This window comes from Anomaloglossus baeobatrachus, chromosome 8 (genome assembly GCF_048569485.1).
Source record: "Anomaloglossus baeobatrachus isolate aAnoBae1 chromosome 8, aAnoBae1.hap1, whole genome shotgun sequence".
In the NCBI taxonomy this organism is placed as follows: domain Eukaryota; kingdom Metazoa; phylum Chordata; class Amphibia; order Anura; family Aromobatidae; genus Anomaloglossus; species Anomaloglossus baeobatrachus.
The window spans coordinates 59175630-59195241 of NC_134360.1; positions in this window are offsets into that span (position 1 = coordinate 59175630).

The following is a 19612-nucleotide window of genomic DNA, read 5'->3' on the forward strand; positions in this document are numbered from 1 at the left end:
GTGTGATGGGCTGGGAGGACTAGACATCACTGGGGAGGGCTGGGAGGACTAGACATCACTGGGGAGGGCTAGGAGGACTAGACATCACTGGGGAGGGCTGGGAGGACTAGACATCACTGTGGAGGGCTGGGAGGACTAGACATCATTGGGGAGGGCTGGGAGGACTAGACATCACTGGGGAGGGCTGGGAGGACTAGACATCACTGGGGAGGGCTGGGAGGACTAGACATCACTGGGGAGGGCTGGGAGGACTAGACATCACTGGGGAGGGCTGGGAGGACTAGACATCACTGGGGAGGGCTGGGAGGACTAGACATCACTGGGGAGGGCTGGGAGGACTAGACATCACTGGGGAGGGCTGGGAGGACTAGACATCACTGGGGAGGGCTGGGAGGACTAGACATCACTGGGGAGGGCTGGGAGGACTAGACATCACTGGGGAGGGCTGCGAGGACTAGACATCACTGGGGAGGGCTGCGAGGACTAGACATCACTGGGGAGGGCTGCGAGGACTAGACATCACTGGGGAGGGCTGCGAGGACTAGACATCACTGGGGAGGATTATATATCACTGGGGAGGATTATATATCACTGGGGAGGATTATATATCACTTGGGAGGGCTGGGAGAAATATAAGGACATTGCTAGGGGTTCTGACATACCAGGGGGGCACAGGCAGCAGTGTGGAGGGCTGGGAGGACTAGACATCACTGGGGAGGGCTAGGAGGACTAGACATCACTGGGGAGGGCTGGGAGGACTAGACATCACTGTGGAGGGCTGGGAGGACTAGACATCACTGGGGAGGGCTGGGAGGACTAGACATCACTGGGGAGGGCTGGGAGGACTAGACATCACTGGGGAGGGCTAGGAGGACTAGACATCACTGGGGAGGGCTGGGAGGACTAGACATCACTGTGGAGGGCTGGGAGGACTAGACATCACTGGGGAGGACTGGGAGGACTAGACATCACTGGGGAGGGCTGGGAGGACTAGACATCACTGGGGAGGGCTGGGAGGACTAGACATCACTGGGGAGGGCTGGGAGGACTAGACATCACTGGGGAGGGCTGGGAGGACTAGACATCACTGGGGAGGGCTGGGAGGACTAGACATCACTGGGGAGGGCTGGGAGGACTAGACATCACTGGGGAGGGCTGGGAGGACTAGACATCACTGGGGAGGGCTGGGAGGACTAGACATCACTGGGGAGGGCTGGGAGGACTAGACATCACTGGGGAGGGCTGGGAGGACTAGACATCACTGGGGAGGGCTGGGAGGACTAGACATCACTGGGGAGGGCTGGGAGGATTAGACATCACTGGGGAGGGCTGGGAGGACTAGACATCACTGGGGAGGGCTGGGAGGACTAGACATCACTGGGGAGGGCTGCGAGGACTAGACATCACTGGGGAGGGCTGCGAGGACTAGACATCACTGGGGAGGGCTGCGAGGACTAGACATCACTGGGGAGGGCTGCGAGGACTAGACATCACTGGGGAGGATTATATATCACTGGGGAGGATTATATATCACTGGGGAGGATTATATATCACTTGGGAGGGCTGGGAGAAATATAAGGACATTGCTAGGGGTTCTGACATACCAGGGGGGCACAGGCAGCAGTGTGGAGGGCTGGGAGGACTAGACATCACTGGGGAGGGCTGGGAGGACTAGACATCACTGGGGAGGGCTAGGAGGACTAGACATCACTGGGGAGGGCTGGGAGGACTAGACATCACTGTGGAGGGCTGGGAGGACTAGACATCACTGGGGAGGGCTGGGAGGACTAGACATCACTGGGGAGGGCTGGGAGGACTAGACATCACTGGGGAGGGCTGGGAGGACTAGACATCACTGGGGAGGGCTGGGAGGACTAGACATCACTGGGGAGGGCTGGGAGGACTAGACATCACTGGGGAGGGCTGGGAGGACTAGACATCACTGGGGAGGGCTGGGAGGACTAGACATCACTGGGGAGGGCTGGGAGGACTAGACATCACTGGGGAGGGCTGGGAGGACTAGACATCACTGGGGAGGGCTGGGAGGACTAGACATCACTGGGGAGGGCTGCGAGGACTAGACATCACTGGGGAGGGCTGCGAGGACTAGACATCACTGGGGAGGGCTGCGAGGACTAGACATCACTGGGGAGGGCTGCGAGGACTAGACATCACTGGGGAGGATTATATATCACTGGGGAGGATTATATATCACTGGGGAGGATTATATATCACTTGGGAGGGCTGGGAGAAATATAAGGACATTGCTAGGGGTTCTGACATACCAGGGGGGCACAGGCAGCAGTGTGGAGGGCTGGGAGGACTAGACATCACTGGGGAGGGCTAGGAGGACTAGACATCACTGGGGAGGGCTGGGAGGACTAGACATCACTGGGGAGGGCTGGGAGGACTAGACATCACTGTGGAGGGCTGGGAGGACTAGACATCACTGGGGAGGGCTGGGAGGACTAGACATCACTGGGGAGGGCTGGGAGGACTAGACATCACTGGGGAGGGCTGGGAGGACTAGACATCACTGGGGAGGGCTGGGAGGACTAGACATCACTGGGGAGGGCTGGGAGGACTAGACATCACTGGGGAGGGCTGGGAGGACTAGACATCACTGGGGAGGGCTGGGAGGACTAGACATCACTGGGGAGGGCTGGGAGGACTAGACATCACTGGGGAGGGCTGGGAGGACTAGACATCACTGGGGAGGGCTGGGAGGACTAGACATCACTGGGGAGGGCTGGGAGGACTAGACATCACTGGGGAGGGCTGGGAGGACTAGACATCACTGGGGAGGGCTGGGAGGACTAGACATCACTGGGGAGGGCTGCGAGGACTAGACATCACTGGGGAGGGCTGGGAGGACTAGACATCACTGGGGAGGGCTGCGAGGACTAGACATCACTGGGGAGGGCTGGGAGGACTAGACATCACTGGGGAGGGCTGCGAGGACTAGACATCACTGGGGAGGGCTGGGAGGACTAGACATCACTGGGGAGGGCTGCGAGGACTAGACATCACTGGGGAGGGCTGGGAGGACTAGACATCACTGTGGAGGGCTGCGAGGACTAGACATCACTGGGGAGGGCTGCGAGGACTAGACATCACTGGGGAGGGCTGGGAGGACTAGACATCACTGGGGAGGGCTGCGAGGACTAGACATCACTGGGGAGGGCTGCGAGGACTAGACATCACTGGGGAGGGCTGCGAGGACTAGACATCACTGGGGAGGGCTGGGAGGACTAGACATCACTGGGGAGGGCTGGGAGGACTAGACATCACTGGGGAGGGCTGGGAGGACTAGACATCACTGGGGAGGGCTGCGAGGACTAGACATCACTGGGGAGGATTATATATCACTGGGGAGGATTATATATCACTGGGGAGGATTATATATCACTTGGGAGGGCTGGGAGAAATATAAGGACATTGCTAGGGGTTCTGACATACCAGGGGGGCACAGGCAGCAGTGTGGAGGCCGCAGGGGCATAGGCAGCAGTGTGGAGGCCGCAGGGGCATAGGCAGCAGTGTGGAGGCCGCAGGGGCATAGGCAGCAGTGTGGAGGCGACAGGGGCACAGGCTGTCGTGGGGAGGCCACAGGGGGACAGGCTGCCGTGGGGGAGAGTGAGGAGCACAGGCTGCCGTGGGGGAGAGTGAGGAGCACAGGCTGCCGTGGGGGAGAGTGAGGAGCACAGGCTGCCGTGGGGGAGAGTGAGGAGGATGAGACGCTGCACGGAGCACAGGCTGCAGTGGGGATGCGCAAGGTGGATGGGACGCTGCACGGAGCACAGGCTGCAGTGGGGATGTGCAGGGGCACACACAGGCATGGGAGCACAAACACACCTGTCGGACGCTGAGGTAGTAGCTTCTCTTCTGTGGAAAAAGAGCGAGTTGAGCGCTTACTCCACCCACAAAGTACGTCCTCACGCTAGCATGAGGACGTAAGCCATACAGGGTTTAAAGGGCCAGCAGCAAGCAAGACGCTGCTGCCTCCCGAGCTCTGTGGACTGTGGAATGTGCCCGGGGGCCGCAGAAAAGGTCATGGCGGGCCGCATACGGCCCGCGGGCCGGAGGTTCCCCACCCCTGCTCTAGGTGGTCCTCCCAGGTGGGACTGAAGACGGCAATGTCATCCAGGTACGCGGCCGCGTACCCTTCAAGTCCCTTGAGCAGGGTGTTGACCATCCGCTGGAAAGTGGCAGGGGCATTCCTCATCCCGAATGGCATCACCGTGGACTCGTACAGTCCAAATGGGGTAATAAAGGCAGAGCGTTCCCTGGCCTTGCGAGTCAGGGGGATCTGCCAATATCCCCGGCTCAGGTCCATGATGGTCAGGTACTGAGCCCCGGCCAACTGATCGAGCAGGTCATCGATGCGTGGCATTGGGTACGCATCGGCGACCGTGACAGCATTGAGCCCCCTGTAGTCCACGCAGAACCGAGTGGTTCGGTCCTTCTTAGGGACGAGGACTACAGGCGAGGCCCAAGCGCTGTTGGATGCCTGGATCACCCCCAGCTTCAGCATCTCGTCAATCTCCTGGCGCATGTGTTGCTGCACCTCCAGGGAGACCCGATATGCTGAACGCCGGATCGGGGGATGATCCCCAGTGTCCACGTGATGGACAGCCAAGTCAGTCCTTCCGGGCTGGTTGGTAAACAACCCCCGGAAGGGGAGGAGGGTGGCCCACAGCTGGGACCGTTGGTCTTCCAAGAGCTGGTGGCCAACCTCCACATCCTCAATGGATCCGCCTGCCCTAACCTGGGCTAGCATATCCAAGAGGGTTTCCGCTTCTCCCTCCTCGGGCAGGTTGCACACGGGGAGCGCACATGCCTCCCGCTCATGATGTGCCTTCATCATGTTCACATGGAAGGGCTTCCGCCTTCCACGGGCAGGGTCCAGGGTGACCAGGTACGTCACAGGGTTGAGCTGCTGGTACACGAGGTATGGGCCTTCCCAGGCTGCCTGAAGCTTGTCCTGTGGTACGGGGACCAGTACCCACACCTCTTGACCCACTTGGTAGGTCCTCTCACAAGCGTTCTGGTCGTACCAACGCTTCTGATCGGCCTGGGCTTGAGCCATATTGTCGTGTACCAGTTGCGTCAAGGCCTGCATTTTGTCCCGGAAGCGCATGACATACCCGATAACCGACACTCCAGGGGTGGCCAAATCCCCTTCCCAAGCCTCTTTCACCAGAGCCAGGGGGCCCCGCACACGTCGCCCGTACAGGAGCTCAAACGGTGAGAATCCTGTTGAGGCCTGTGGAACCTCCCGGTAAGCAAATAACAGGTGTGGGAGATACCGCTCCCAGTCACGCCCATGGGAGTCGACCAACATCTTAAGCATCTGCTTTAAGGTGCCATTAAACCGCTCGCACAGGCCATTAGTCTGTGGATGGTACGGGCTGGCCACCAGATGTCGCACCTGGACTTGCTTACAGAGGGCCTCCATCAGCTGGGACATGAATTGGGTCCCCCGGTCAGTGAGCATTTCCTGGGGAAAACCCACTCGGGAGAAAATCTCCAGCAATGCGGTGGCCACCTTGTCAGCCCGAATGGACGACAAGGCCACTGCTTCTGGGTACCGGGTGGCATAGTCCACTACCGTCAGTATGAAGCGTTTCCCGGAGCTGCTGGGGATGGCCAGCGGGCCGACCAGATCCACAGCCACCCTCCTGAAAGGCTCATCGATGATTGGCAGAGATACCAGTGGGGCTTTGGGGTGTGGCCCCGCCTTCCCCACTCTCTGACAGGTTTCACACGAACGGCAGTAGGCAGCCACATCGGCCCCCATTTTTGGCCAGTAGAAATGCTGGTTTAACCTGGCCTTGGTCTTAGCGATCCCTAGGTGTCCGGCCATCGGAATCTCATGTGCGATCCGCAACAACTCCGTCCGGAACGGATAGGGTACCACCAACTGTCGGTCCCTGGGCCACGCCTCCGGTGAACCCTGCTGGACCGTGGCCCGGTACAGCCGTCCTTGGTCCCAGACCACTCGCTCCGGGTCCGAGTCCGAGGGAGGCTGTGCCGCCTGCTCCTTAAGAGCTTTCAGGCTGTCGTCAGCTTCTAACGCTGCCTGAAACCCCTGACTAGATGTGGCCAGAATCGACGAGACTGTCACATCTTCAGTCAGTACCCCGGGACCTGTGTCCTGGCCTCCACCTGACTCGGCTGCCACTTGGTCAGAAGGGGAAGAGCTATCGGACCTCCGGGAGGCCCCTTGGCTTCCAGCACTCCCACTGCGGGTGACAGCGGCCACAGCCGCTGCGACCGTGGGTCGTGCCTGCTCCTCCTCCGTTCCTGACCAAGTCGCCGGTTCAGGCAGACCTACCTGGCTTCCTGACACCCCGGTTGTGGGGGAACCATGCACCGAGATCTTACCTGGGAGCACTTCCGCTCCTGGACCGGCCCCAATCTCACCTGCCTGTTCCCCTCCTGCAGCAACAGAACCCCGCTGTGAAATCTCTGGGGACCCCACACTTGCTGTGGTAGCCCCCACCCCACACACTGGTCCTCCCCCTGCAGCACCCTGCTCTCTGCTTATCCCTGCAGAGGGCAACAGATCCCAGCTCACAGGCTGGTTACTTGTAGAGGCATTGTCACACCTTTCTCTGACCCCCTCCCCTGTCACAGCTGCAGCTGTGTGTGTGTCTATGGTGTCTATGCAAGCAGAAATATCAGAGTTCACTCCCTCCTCCCTTACATCATTCATAGATAACACATTAACATTGTCCGGAGGCATGTCAGTACTGGCTGAAGGTTCAGCCCTTGGTTGGGGCCCAAACTGGGAGGTTATCTGCCCCAAATCTGTCCCAAGTAGCACGTTTGCAGGGATCCGATCAGTTACCCCCACCTCCCTCACCCCTCGCCCTGCGCCCCAGTCCACATAAATGTCAGCAACAGGCAGCGCCGGGTCAGTGCCTCCAATCCCGGAGACAGCGAGGGTTTTTCCAGGGATCAAGTCTTGGGGGGACACCATCTCAGGCCGCACCAGAGTCACCTCCGAGGCGCTGTCTCGCAGTCCTATGGTCACAGACCGGCCGACGGTGACAGGTTGGAAGCTGTCCAGGGACCTACCACCACCCCCACCCACACAATACACCTTGGGCGGCCCTTGGGACGGGGACGGAGCCGGGGCCTTGGGACGCTGAGGGCACATGGCCTTGAAGTGTCCAGGTAGGTTGCACTGGTGGCACCGTCTTGGCTCTGCCACGGGCCTGGAGAGGGGAGTTGAGGGGGACACCCCCTGCAGTCTAGGGGCAGGTGGGGCAGTCGCAGAATTCATCTTACCCCCTCTCCAGGTGCTGCTGGTGGCTGCTCTCCTGGCTTCAGGAGCCCGATTGTTGGTGTAGTCATCGGCCAGGGCAGCTGTAGCCGTGGACCCCTTTGGCTTCTGGTCTCGGATGAACTGGCGGAGATCCTCAGGGCAGTTCCACAAGAGTTGCTCCGTGATGAACAAGTCCAGGATCTCCGGTCCGGTGGAAAGCTGCAGGCCTTGGGTCCAGTGGTCGGCAGCTCGGGCAAGTGCCCGCCGGTGGTCAGCCCAGGAGTCCTTTGGTCCCTTCTGTAGGCTCCGGAACTTCTTGCGGTAGGACTCTGGAGTGAGGTTGTACTGTTGGATCAGGGCCCGCTTGATGGTGTCGTAGCCCTGATCTGCCTCAGCAGGCAAGTCCCCAAGGATATCCAGGGCCTTACCCCTTAAACGGGGGGTCAGGTATTTGGCCCACTGGTCCTTGTTCAGATGGTGCTGCAAGCAAGTCCGTTCAAAAGCAGTCAGGAAAGAGTCCAAGTCTCCATCCTTCTCCAGCACTGGGAAGTCCTCAACACGGACCTTTGGAAGTTTGGTGTTTTGAAGGTCACATGTGGCTGATGAGGGCCGGAGCTGAGCTAGATGCAGCTGGTAGTCACGGTCTGCCTGTCGCTCTCGCTCTTCACGCGCTGCCTGCCGCTCTCGCTCCGCAGCCTCACGCTCTGCGTGCCGCTCTGCCCTGCGCTCTGCCAGGAGTTCCTTGTAGCCCTTCTGGTCTCCAGCCTGGAGAAGGGCCATAGCCATTTGAAGAAGGCTATCCGAGCCTCCCAGGCTCGGTGGAATGGCACGTGGTGATCTGCGGCACGCTGCGGAGCCTGGTGATTCACTGTCCCTTTCAGAGCGGAGGGCTGGCATCTGGCTCGTTGAGGAACCTTGGGTGAGCTCCTCCTCATCTTGTCCAGCAGTGCCAGGTTGCGCAATGTCCTCGGCAGAACGGTTTTCTGGCGTCGAGCTCCTGGAGGACTCGTGGGCAACCTCCTCATTGCTGTCCACAGCACCGTCCTCCCTCTCTTCGGCTCCTGCCTTAGCATTGGCCAGTTGCATAGCTCTGCTCCTGGTGCCATCAGCCATTCTTGCAGACTTTTGGTCACTGACACAGAACTGACACCTGATGCCTCCACACACCTTACAGTATCTGCACTCTGACACTCTAGTGTTGAGCTAGTCTGAAGACCCCAGCAGCCACAGCTGCTGCAGGCAGTCTTTAGTGTCTGGGAGTATGGGTCTCACACTCACACACACTATTATCTCGATCCCACCGCTTGCCACCAATATGTCACAAACCACCGGGGGGTCACTCAGAAATCCCCCGCGCTGGCTACCAGTACGTCACAATCGGGGGGTAACAAGTGGGGGGTCACCCCTCCTTTATACCTCCCGACCGACAGAGCACGTGATGCGCTCTCTAGCGCCCCTCTTATAGGCAGGCCAATTATGGAATTGCCCGACAATAAGCAAGGAGGCCGCTATACTACTTATGCCGATTATTGAAGGGTCCCCGGTGAGAGTAGGGTATATATTCCCCCGACCTCCGCGGGCGGAATATATAAAATCTCCCCGAATCTCACTGGCCTCCCCACAATAATCCTTGGCACAAACTCGCTGCCACCAACCACTTCACGGTAACTATTAGCCGAACACACAGACGTGGGATTCAAGATCGAGATAACAGAACAGCCCAAGATTAATTATATAATTTAATCAGCCTAAAGCACACTAGAAACTACAATATATACAATAGGGAATCTACAGAATATACATATGTCAGAGTACAGTTACAATCAAAGCATGGGTTACAAACAGGCATACACAGTTCCAGCAGTTACCTTGTTGCGTCTGGCCACAGGGGGGCGCTGTACCCAGGTTTCTAGGATCCTTCCCACAGATGTTTCCTACACGTGCCCCCAGCGAGAAGAACCCTGGAAAATGGCCGAAGTAGGGTTATCAACCTGGGCAGATCCAGGTCCCCTCCTACCTTAGTGACCTCACAGGGAGCACTGCTCCACCCCTGGCTTGAGTTATGGACAATATCCCAACATGGAATATGGGCCATAACTTTGCCTGGGAGCGTCGTAGGCGGACGCCAATGCTCTCATTGTGACAGTTATGAATTTAGCTACAGAACGAGGGGACTCATGACCTGTCTGCCAGTTCCCCATTGGCTGATATCACGCCTGGGGCATTTCCCAATGTCCTGCTCCCATAAAAAGGGGGTGCCGGCATCGTCCACATGCGGAGACACCATTTTTATGGTTGCCATATTTATCGGAAATATGGCTTGCGAGATATGAACCATTTTTTACTGGAGTCGTTCTGTCTAGCTAGTTCCATAGCCTTGCTAATGAGATACAACTCTTGTTACAGGGTGACGGCAGGGAGTCATCCTGTGTCCATTGTTCTCACACCACCTCATCTCCATATCACAGGACGTGGCCATGGAGGTGTGAGTGGAACACTGAGAACAAGAAGGGAGGGGGCACTGCCAGGGAGTGATGAGGGATTATGACTGGAGTCATAATTCATCTTCATATCCCGGGATTTGCCTCACAAGTGGTATCCCCCTTTCATCTCAATCAGGATATCTCCTTACCTTCTTTTCTTTGTCGCTCCATTGGGAGACCCAGACAATTGGGTGTATAGGCTATGCCTCCGGAGGCCGCACAAAGTATTACACTTAAAAGTGTTAAGCCCCTCCCCTTCTGCCTATACTCCCCCCGTGCTCCCACGGGCTCCTCCTCAGTTTTTTGCTTTGTGAGTGCGCCGGGGACTTCCACGCCGGCCGCGCTTTTACGGCGGCCGCGTTTATTACTAGAGTCCCCGGCTTTTTGCGGCCTAGTTTCCTTTCCTCCCACCCCCAGCCCTGACAGGCAGGGGAAGGGCGGGACGCTGCACAGAAAGAGCAGCACTGAGGGCTGGAGCATGCTTTGCATACTCCACCCCCCTCACTGTGCACAGTGCGGGCACCAGTTCCCGCACTTTCTGGGTCACGCCCACGGCTCCCTCCTCTCCTCAGGACGCCGGCAGCCATTCCTGTCAGCTCCTCGGACGCTGCAGAGGGGGACAAAGTCTGGGAGACCCAGGCAGGGACTCTGGTGGCCTCACAACCGCTTTAAGCGGGTGGTAAGCAGCACCTGTGGTGCTAGCCCCATTGTGCAGTAGTGTAACATTATATGTTTATTTTACACTGTATGGTGCACAGTTGGTTTCTGGCTATATACCCTATTGTGTTGCTCAGGGAAGATAATAGCATGGCGCCCACGAAAGGCAGGGGTGCCAAAACACAGGCTTATTATGTTGCCTGCGCCGCATGTACGACCCCGCTACCGGCAGGTTCCACTGACCCTCATTGTGTGCACTGTTCGGCCCCTGTGGCACTTACTCAGCCAGAGCCTCTGCTAGGGGGGGCCCAGGGGGAGCCACCTGCTAACACTGTTCAGGTGACGGGGACGGAGTTTGCAAAACTCTCTGAGACTATGGCTAAGATACTAGAAGCCTTGCAGTCCAGGCCGGTATCTCAGCACAGGGACTCTGTTGAATCTTTGTTCCCTGGCCCACCTCAGCTGGACCAACAATGTCCTCCCGGGGTATCTCATGGATCCCAGGCTGAGGGTTCTGACACAGACCCCAGCCCCAGACCGACTAAGCGAGCTCGCTTAGATTTTCCCTCGACATCATCATGTTGTGCAGGGTCTCAGAGGGGGGAATCTCTGGTTGATGATGCGGAGACAGCTGATCAGGATTCTGATCCTGAGGCCGCTCTCAATCTTGATACTCCGGACGGGGACGCCATAGTGAACGACCTTATTGCGTCCATCAATCGTATGTTGGATATTTCTCCCTCAGCTCCTCCGGTGGAGGAGTCAGCTTCTCAGCAGGAGAAATTCCGTTTCAGGTTTCCCAAGCGTACACCGAGTATGTTTCTGGACCACTCTGATTTCAGAGAGGCAGTCCAGAATCACCATGCTTGTCCAGATAAGCGTTTTTCTAAGCGCCTTAAGGATACACGTTATCCCTTTCCCCCTGACGTGGTCAAAAGTTGGGCTCAGTGTCCCAAAGTGGATCCTCCAATCTCCAGACTGGCAGCTAGATCCATACTTGCAGTGGAAGATGGGGCTTCACTCAAAGATGCCACTGACAGGCAGATGGAGCTCTGGTTGAAATCCATCTATGAAGCTATCGGCGCTTCTTTTGCCCCAGCATTCGCAGCCGTATGGGCGCTACAAGCTATCTCAGCAGGTCAAGCGCAAATTGACGCAGCCACACGCACGTCCGCGCCACAGGTGGCGTCCATAACCACTCAGACGTCGGCATTTGCGTCTTACGCTATTAATGCTGTCCTGGACTCTGCGAGCCGTACGGCGGTTGCAGCCGCCAATTCGGTGGTACTCCGCAGGGCCTTGTGGCTACGGGAATGGAAGGCAGATTCTGTTTCCAAAAAGCGCTTAACCAGTTTGCCAATTTCTGCCAACCGATTGTTTGGCGAGCGTTTGGATGAAATCATCAAACAATCCAAGGGAAAGGATACATCCTTACCCCAGCCCAAACCGAACATACCCCAACAGAGGAAGGGGCAGTCGAGGTTTCGGTCCTTTCGGGGCGCGGGCAGGTCCCAATTCTCCTCGTCCAAAAGGCCTCAGAAAGATCAAAGGAACTCTGATGCAAAGCGGCTTCCTCATGACTTTCGGCCTCCTCACTCCGCATCCTCGGTCGGTGGCAGGCTCTCCCGCTTTTGCGACACCTGGCTGCCACGGGTAAAAGACTGTTGGGTGAGAGACATTCTGTCTCACGGTTACAAGATAGAGTTCACCTCTCGTCCCCCGACTCGATTCTTCAGGTCAACCCCGCCTCCCGAGCGAGCCGAGGCTCTACTGCAGGCGCTGGGCACTCTGAAGGCAGAAGGAGTGGTGGTCCCTGTTCCTCTTCAGCAACAGGGCCACAGTTTTTACTCCAACTTGTTTGTGGTCCCAAAGAAGGACGGGTCGTTCCGACCTGTCCTGGACCTGAAACTTCTCAACAAACACGTAAAGACCAGGCGGTTCCGGATGGAATGCCTCCGCTCCGTCATCGCCTCAATGTCCCAGGGAGATTTCCTTGCATCGATCGATATCAAAGATGCTTATCTCCACGTACCGATTGCTCCAGAGCACCAGCGCTTCTTGCGCTTCGCCATAGAAAACGAACACCTGCAGTTCGTGGCACTGCCGTTCGGCCTGGCAACGGCCCCACGAGTTTTCACCAAGGTTATGGCTACTGTAGTAGCGGTCCTCCACTCTCAGGGTCACTCGGTGATCCCGTACTTGGACGATCTGTTGATCAAGGCACCCTCTCTAGAGGCATGCCAACACAGCCTCGACGCTACCCTGGAGACTCTCCAGAGTTTCGGGTGGATCATCAATTTTCCAAAGTCAAATCTGACACCGGCCCAATCGCTGACATACCTTGGCATGGAGTTTCATACCCTCTCAGCGATAGTGAAGCTTCCGCTGATCAAGCAGCGGTCACTACAGACAGGGGTACAATCTCTCCTTCAAGGTCAGTCACACACCTTGAGGCGCCTCATGCACTTCCTGGGGAAGATGGTGGCAGCAATGGAGGCAGTTCCTTTCGCGCAGTTTCACCTGCGTCCTCTTCAATGGGACATCCTACGCAAATGGGACAGGAAGCCGACGTCCCTCGACAGGAACGTCTCCCTCTCTCAGGCGACCAAAGCTTCCCTTCGGTGGTGGCTTCTTCCCACTTCATTATCGAAGGGGAAATCCTTCCTACCCCCATCCTGGGAGGTGGTCACGACGGACGCGAGTCTGTCAGGGTGGGGAGCGGTTTTTCTCCACCACAGGGCTCAGGGTACGTGGACCCAGCAAGAGTCCTCGCTTCAGATCAATGTTCTGGAAATACGGGCAGTGTATCTTGCCCTGAAAGCGTTCCAGCAGTGGCTGGAAGGCAAGCAGATCCGAATTCAGTCGGACAATGCCACAGCGGTGGCATACATCAACCACCAAGGCGGCACACGCAGTCGGCAAGCCTTCCAGGAAGTCCGGCGGATTTTGATGTGGGTGGAAGCCACGGCCTCCACCATCTCTGCAGTTCACATTCCAGGCGTGGAAAACTGGGAAGCAGATTATCTCAGTCGCCAGGGCATGGACGCAGGGGAATGGTCCCTTCACCCGGACGTGTTTCAGGAGATCTGTTGCCGCTGGGGGGTGCCGGACGTCGACCTAATGGCGTCCCGGCACAACAACAAGGTACCGGCGTTCATGGCACGGTCTCAAGATCCCAGAGCTCTGGCGGCAGACGCCTTAGTTCAGGATTGGTCGCAGTTTCAGCTCCCTTATGTGTTTCCTCCGCTGGCACTGTTGCCCAGAGTGTTACGCAAGATCAGGGCCGACTGCCGCCGCGTCATCCTCGTCGCTCCAGACTGGCCGAGGCGGTCGTGGTACCCGGATCTGTGGCATCTCACGGTCGGCCAACCGTGGGCACTACCAGACCGACCAGACTTGCTATCTCAAGGGCCGTTTTTCCATCTGAATTCTGCGGCCCTCAACCTGACTGTGTGGCCATTGAGTCCTGGATCCTAGCGTCTTCAGGGTTATCTCAAGACGTCATTGCCACTATGAGACAGGCTAGGAAACCAACGTCCGCCAAGATCTACCACAGGACGTGGAAAATTTTCCTGTCGTGGTGCTCTGCTCAGGGTTTTTCTCCCTGGCCTTTTGCCTTGCCCACTTTTCTGTCCTTCCTTCAATCTGGACTGGAAAAGGGTTTGTCGCTCGGCTCCCTTAAGGGACAAGTCTCAGCGCTCTCTGTGTTTTTCCAGAAGCGCCTAGCCAGACTTCCACAGGTACGCACGTTCCTGCAGGGGGTTTGTCACATCGTTCCTCCTTACAAGCGGCCGTTAGAACCCTGGGATCTGAACAGGGTGCTGATGGTTCTTCAGAAACCACCATTCGAGCCAATGAGGGATATTTCTCTCTCACGCCTTTCGCAGAAAGTGGTTTTTCTAGTAGCAGTCACTTCACTTCGGAGAGTGTCTGAGCTAGCAGCGCTGTCATGCAAAGCCCCTTTCCTGGTGTTTCACCAGGACAAGGTGGTTCTGCGTCCGGTTCCGGAATTTCTCCCTAAGGTGGTATCCCCCTTTCATCTCAATCAGGATATCTCCTTACCTTCTTTTTGTCCTCATCCAGTTCACCAATGTGAAAAGGATTTGCACTTGTTAGATCTGGTGAGAGCACTCAGGCTCTACATTTCTCGGACGGCGCCCCTGCGCCGCTCGGATGCACTCTTTGTCCTTGTCGCTGGCCAGCGTAAAGGGTCACAGGCTTCCAAATCAACCCTGGCTCGGTGGATCAAGGAACCAATTCTCGAAGCTTACCGTTCTGCTGGGCTTCCGGTTCCCTCAGGGCTGAAGGCCCATTCTACCAGAGCCGTGGGCGCGTCCTGGGCCTTGAGGCACCAGGCTACGGCTCAGCAGGTGTGTCAGGCAGCTACCTGGTCGAGCCTGCACACTTTCACGAAACACTATCAGGTGCATACCTATGCTTCGGCGGATGCCAGCCTAGGTAGACGAGTCCTTCAGGCGGCGGTTGCCCACCTGTAGGAAGGGGCCGTTTTACGGCTCTATCACGAGGTATTATTTTACCCACCCAGGGACTGCTTTTGGACGTCCCAATTGTCTGGGTCTCCCAATGGAGCGACAAAGAAGAAGGGAATTTTGTTTACTTACCGTAAATTCCTTTTCTTCTAGCTCCAATTGGGAGACCCAGCACCCGCCCCTGTTTTTTTGTGTGTACACATGTTGTTCATGTTGAATGGTTTCAGTTCTCCGATATTCCTTCGGATTGAATTTACTTTAAACCAGTTTATAATTCTTTTCCTCCTTCTTGCTTTTGCACCAAAACTGAGGAGCCCGTGGGAGCACGGGGGGTGTATAGGCAGAAGGGGAGGGGCTTTACACTTTTAGTGTAATACTTTGTGCGGCCTCCGGAGGCATAGCCTATACACCCAATTGTCTGGGTCTCCCAATTGGAGCTAGAAGAAAAGGAATTTACGGTAAGTAAACAAAATTCCCTTCTTGGCTGAGGCCCCCAGCCCCTTCTGGTCACTTGGGTATAACCTCACACTGGTCCTGCTAGTGAAAAGTTAAGGCCAGAATCACACTTGCTAGTGCCTCGCGTGTTTCTCGCACGAGTCTCTCATGGTAGAACCCGGCTTGGCCGCACACTCCCCTGACAGGAGCGGGTCGGTTGCATGTATCTCTATGCAGCTCAGACGCTCCTGTATGCATAGTGTGCGGCCATGCCGGGTTCTACCATGAGAGACTCGCGCGAGAAACACGCGAGGCACTAGCAAGTGTGATTCTGGCCTAATAGCTGAAATCTATTGGTAATTAGCAATCCTGCATCTTCGTGAAAGGTTATATCAGCTGGTTTAATTGATGGTTGATTAAATTGATTGGTGTCTCATTACTAAGGTGCTACACAAGAAACATCTCATGACGGGTAAAATCAGTGAGCTGTCTATAAAAAAACTTTGTAACCAATGTAGTCAATAAGGCAGAGCAGACCAGTGATTTATTTTTTTTTTTTATCACATGCGGGATGAGAAGAAAGTTGCAGCATGCTGTGAGTGGATGCATAAATCGGATGAAACTTCAATAAGTCAATGGGTGCAAGAAAAAAAAATCATTTTTTTTTTTTTTTTTTTACAGCAGCACAGAACACTGTAAATGGTCCTGTAAGTGACTAGTCTCTCGCATAATATATGGAATATAAAACTGCTTTTACTCGTCCTACTCTCCTGGATGCAAATCGGACCAATTTTTCATACGCTCACGTGACTCTGGCATTGTTCCAAGACACAGGGACACAGCCACACACCGTGATGTTCCCACCTCCAAACTTCACTGTTGGGTGTTTTTTGGTGATTAGGCTTTTGGCCTCTAAACATGTTTGTATTATGGCATCCAAAGAGTTAAATTTTGGTCTCATCTGAGGCCGGTTTCACACAGCCGGCGCTCTCCCATACAGTGACTACAGTACAGTGACAGCGCAACAAGCGCCGGTCACGTGCTGTCATGTGACCGGCGCATGTGACCCGGAAGTTACAGCGCTGTCACTGTACTGTATTGTCTGTACAGGAGAGCGCCGGATCCGGCAAACCGGCGAAAAGCCGGATGTGTGAAACCGGCCTGACCAGACTATATTCTCTCAGTATTTCCGACTTGTCTAAAACTTACTGAGTATACTATACACGCACATGAATCTGCTTTTTGATCAGCAATGGAGTCTTGCGTGGTGAGCGTGTATACATGCCATGTAGGGAGGGGGTGTATTACTATATATTTTGGATTATAAGATGCACTTTTCCTCCCAAAAATTTGGGAGGAAAGTGAGATGTGTGTCTTATCTGAATGTAGCTTACCGGGGTGGTGGAGAGTGGTTGCAGGTGGCTGGGGGAATGCTGCGCGGTCTGCGACGGATGGTGATTGAGCAGCTTTGTGGTGCCTGCAGCTGCTGTGCGGAATCTGGGGTGGCTGTGCGGGGTCTCCGGCGGCTGGACTGGCGTGCGGGTCAGGTGGTGAGAGGACTTCAAATAATGCTGCCTGGAGTCTGCGCGTGCGCAGATGGCGCTCTTGGCTCAAGCTCTTATCTGCGTAGGCGCCGCCTCCGGCACAATGATCTCCCTCCAGCGGACTTGAGGAAAATGGCACCCGGAGGTGGCACTTGTACAGAAGAGATCTCTGCTTGCCATTGAGCCTAGAGCTCAATATGCACGGACTCCGGGCGCCATTTCTTTGAAGCCCGCAGCCACTGCCGCCACAGCAGCTGCCCCAGAACAGCAATCCAAGCCTCCACCGCTGCACCAGCACAGCCTACAGCTTCTGGGACACCCACCCCCCCCGCTTCCTGTGACTCCTCCTCCACCACCACTACTGCCCCCTCTGGTAAGACACCACTGGATTACAAAACGGACCTCGTCAACTGAAGTGAGCCGTGCGATCAGCGGTGACGTCACTCAGGTAGTGCCTGTGTGTGCGCAGTGATGATGGGTGCGGTAGTGCCGGTGTGTGTGCGGTGATGATGGGGGTGGTAGTGCCAGGATGTGTGTGGTGATGATGGGGGCGGTAGTGCCTAGGTGTGTGCGGTGATGATGGGTGCGGTAGTGCCTAGGTGTGTGTGGTGATGATGGGTGCGGTAGTGCCTAGGTGTGTGCAGTGATGATGGGATCTCTCTCTCTCTCTTTCATAAAAAAAAACAGATCTGTTTTTTGCTGTATCTGTCGCATCAGTTTTTACACAATCTGCGACGAATCCATTGCATCAGGCACAAATCGGATTTGTGAAAGCAGCCTTATAAAACCAAAAATACGGTATTTACGGTTTTATTTGAAACATTTGTAATTCCAGGTCCTTCTGTAGCTCTCCAAAGGTGTTCCTTGGCTTCTGGACAACTCTTGTGATAATTACCTTTACTCCTTTGTCTGAATCTGGCAGGGAACACCTGGTTGTGACCGATTTATGGTGAAATGAAGTTCTTCTTTCCACTTCCAGATTATGGCTCTAACAGTGCTCACTGGAGTCTTCAGGAGTTTAGAAATTCTTCTGTATCCTATGCCATCAGAATGTTTTGCAACGATAAGATTGTGAAGGTGTTGAGACGGCTCACTGATTGTACCTATCATGAGATGTTTCTTGTGTGGCACCTTGGTAATGAGGCCTTTTTTGACCAATAGTGGAACCAGCTAATATTATTGTTCACTAAGGGGCAGGATTGTTTTCTAACCACTGATAGATTTCAGCTGGTATCATGCCTTTCTATGGCTTTTTGCACCTCTTTCTTCACGTTCAATACTTTTCCTTGTGTCATTTCTCATTATTGCACATCACTTAATTGCTGGACAGCTATGGTTTGATTTCTCTGCCTATGGGGATTGGATGGGTTGTTACTGACAGGGCCGGCCTTGGACCGCCTAGGGGGCCCACTCGCAGTCGGTGGCATACCGCCAGTGATTGCAGACCACGCGACCGGTATGGGGCCTGTGAGTCGAGGATTGCACTTTCAATTGTATCGGCATCGCAGTTGCCGATACAATTGAAAGCAATGATGAGCGAGACTGGCGCGTTCCCTCTCTCATCATTCTCCCTGTGTCTGTGCTCTGCCAGCACAGCAGTGTGATGATGTCACTATTACATGCCTGTTGTGCTGAGCTGTGCAGAGCTGCAGGACAGTGGACACGCTGAGGATACCGGAGCAGCGGGGGAGCGAGGAGAAGTGAGTATTTATGTATTTAATCACGCGGTAGCTAGAGGACTATGGGGGTGCATTGAATGATATGGTAGCTGTATACTGTATGAGGGTTCATAATACTACATGGGGCTGAAGAGTGCTACATGGAGGACTATAGGGGCTTCATAACACTTTATGGAGGAATATAAGGCTGCATTATATTATGTAGCGCAATATGGGATGCATTATACTTTATGAAGGAATATGGGGGCTGCTTAGTACTATATGAAGTAATATGAGGCTGCATTATATTATGTGGAGAATTATGGGTTGCATTATTTTCTATGGAGCATTATGGGGTGCATTATACTATATGGAGGAATATGGGGTGCATTATACTATATGGAGGAATATGGGGGATGCATATTACTATAAGGAGTAATATGAGGCTAGATTATATTATGTGGAGGATTATATTATATGGAGGAATATTGGGTGCATTATACTATATGGAGGAATATTGGGGCTGCATAACACTATATGGGGGCTGCATAATACTATATGGAGGAATATAGGGGCTGCATACTACTATACCCAGAGTTGTATGTTCCGCCACCCCAGTGCTGTATAACCCCCCCGAGCTACATGTCCCACCACCCCAGTGCTGTATGCCCCCCCTCCTCAATAATGTGTATGTCCCCAGCCTCTCCTGTGATGTATTTACAGCAGTATCTGTGTGCGGCCATGTCTGTTAGTGATGGCCACCAATCAGCGCAGCACAGTCACATGCCCGGGAGGCGCTGGACGAGAGACAAGCTGGGGAGGTGAGTGAGGCTGCTGCCAGTTGCCTCATATTAGAAATATCTCATAGGCTATGTGCCCACGGGAGCTTGTACCTGCAGATATATCCGCAGGTTTACCGCAGCTGCTCGCCGGAATGCGCAGCTATTTCTTTGTCGCTCCATTGGGAGACCCAGACAATTGGGTGTATAGGCTATGCCTCCGGAGGCCGCACAAAGTATTACACTAAAAGTGTAAAGCCCCTCCCCTTCTGCCTATACACCCCCCGTGCTCCCAC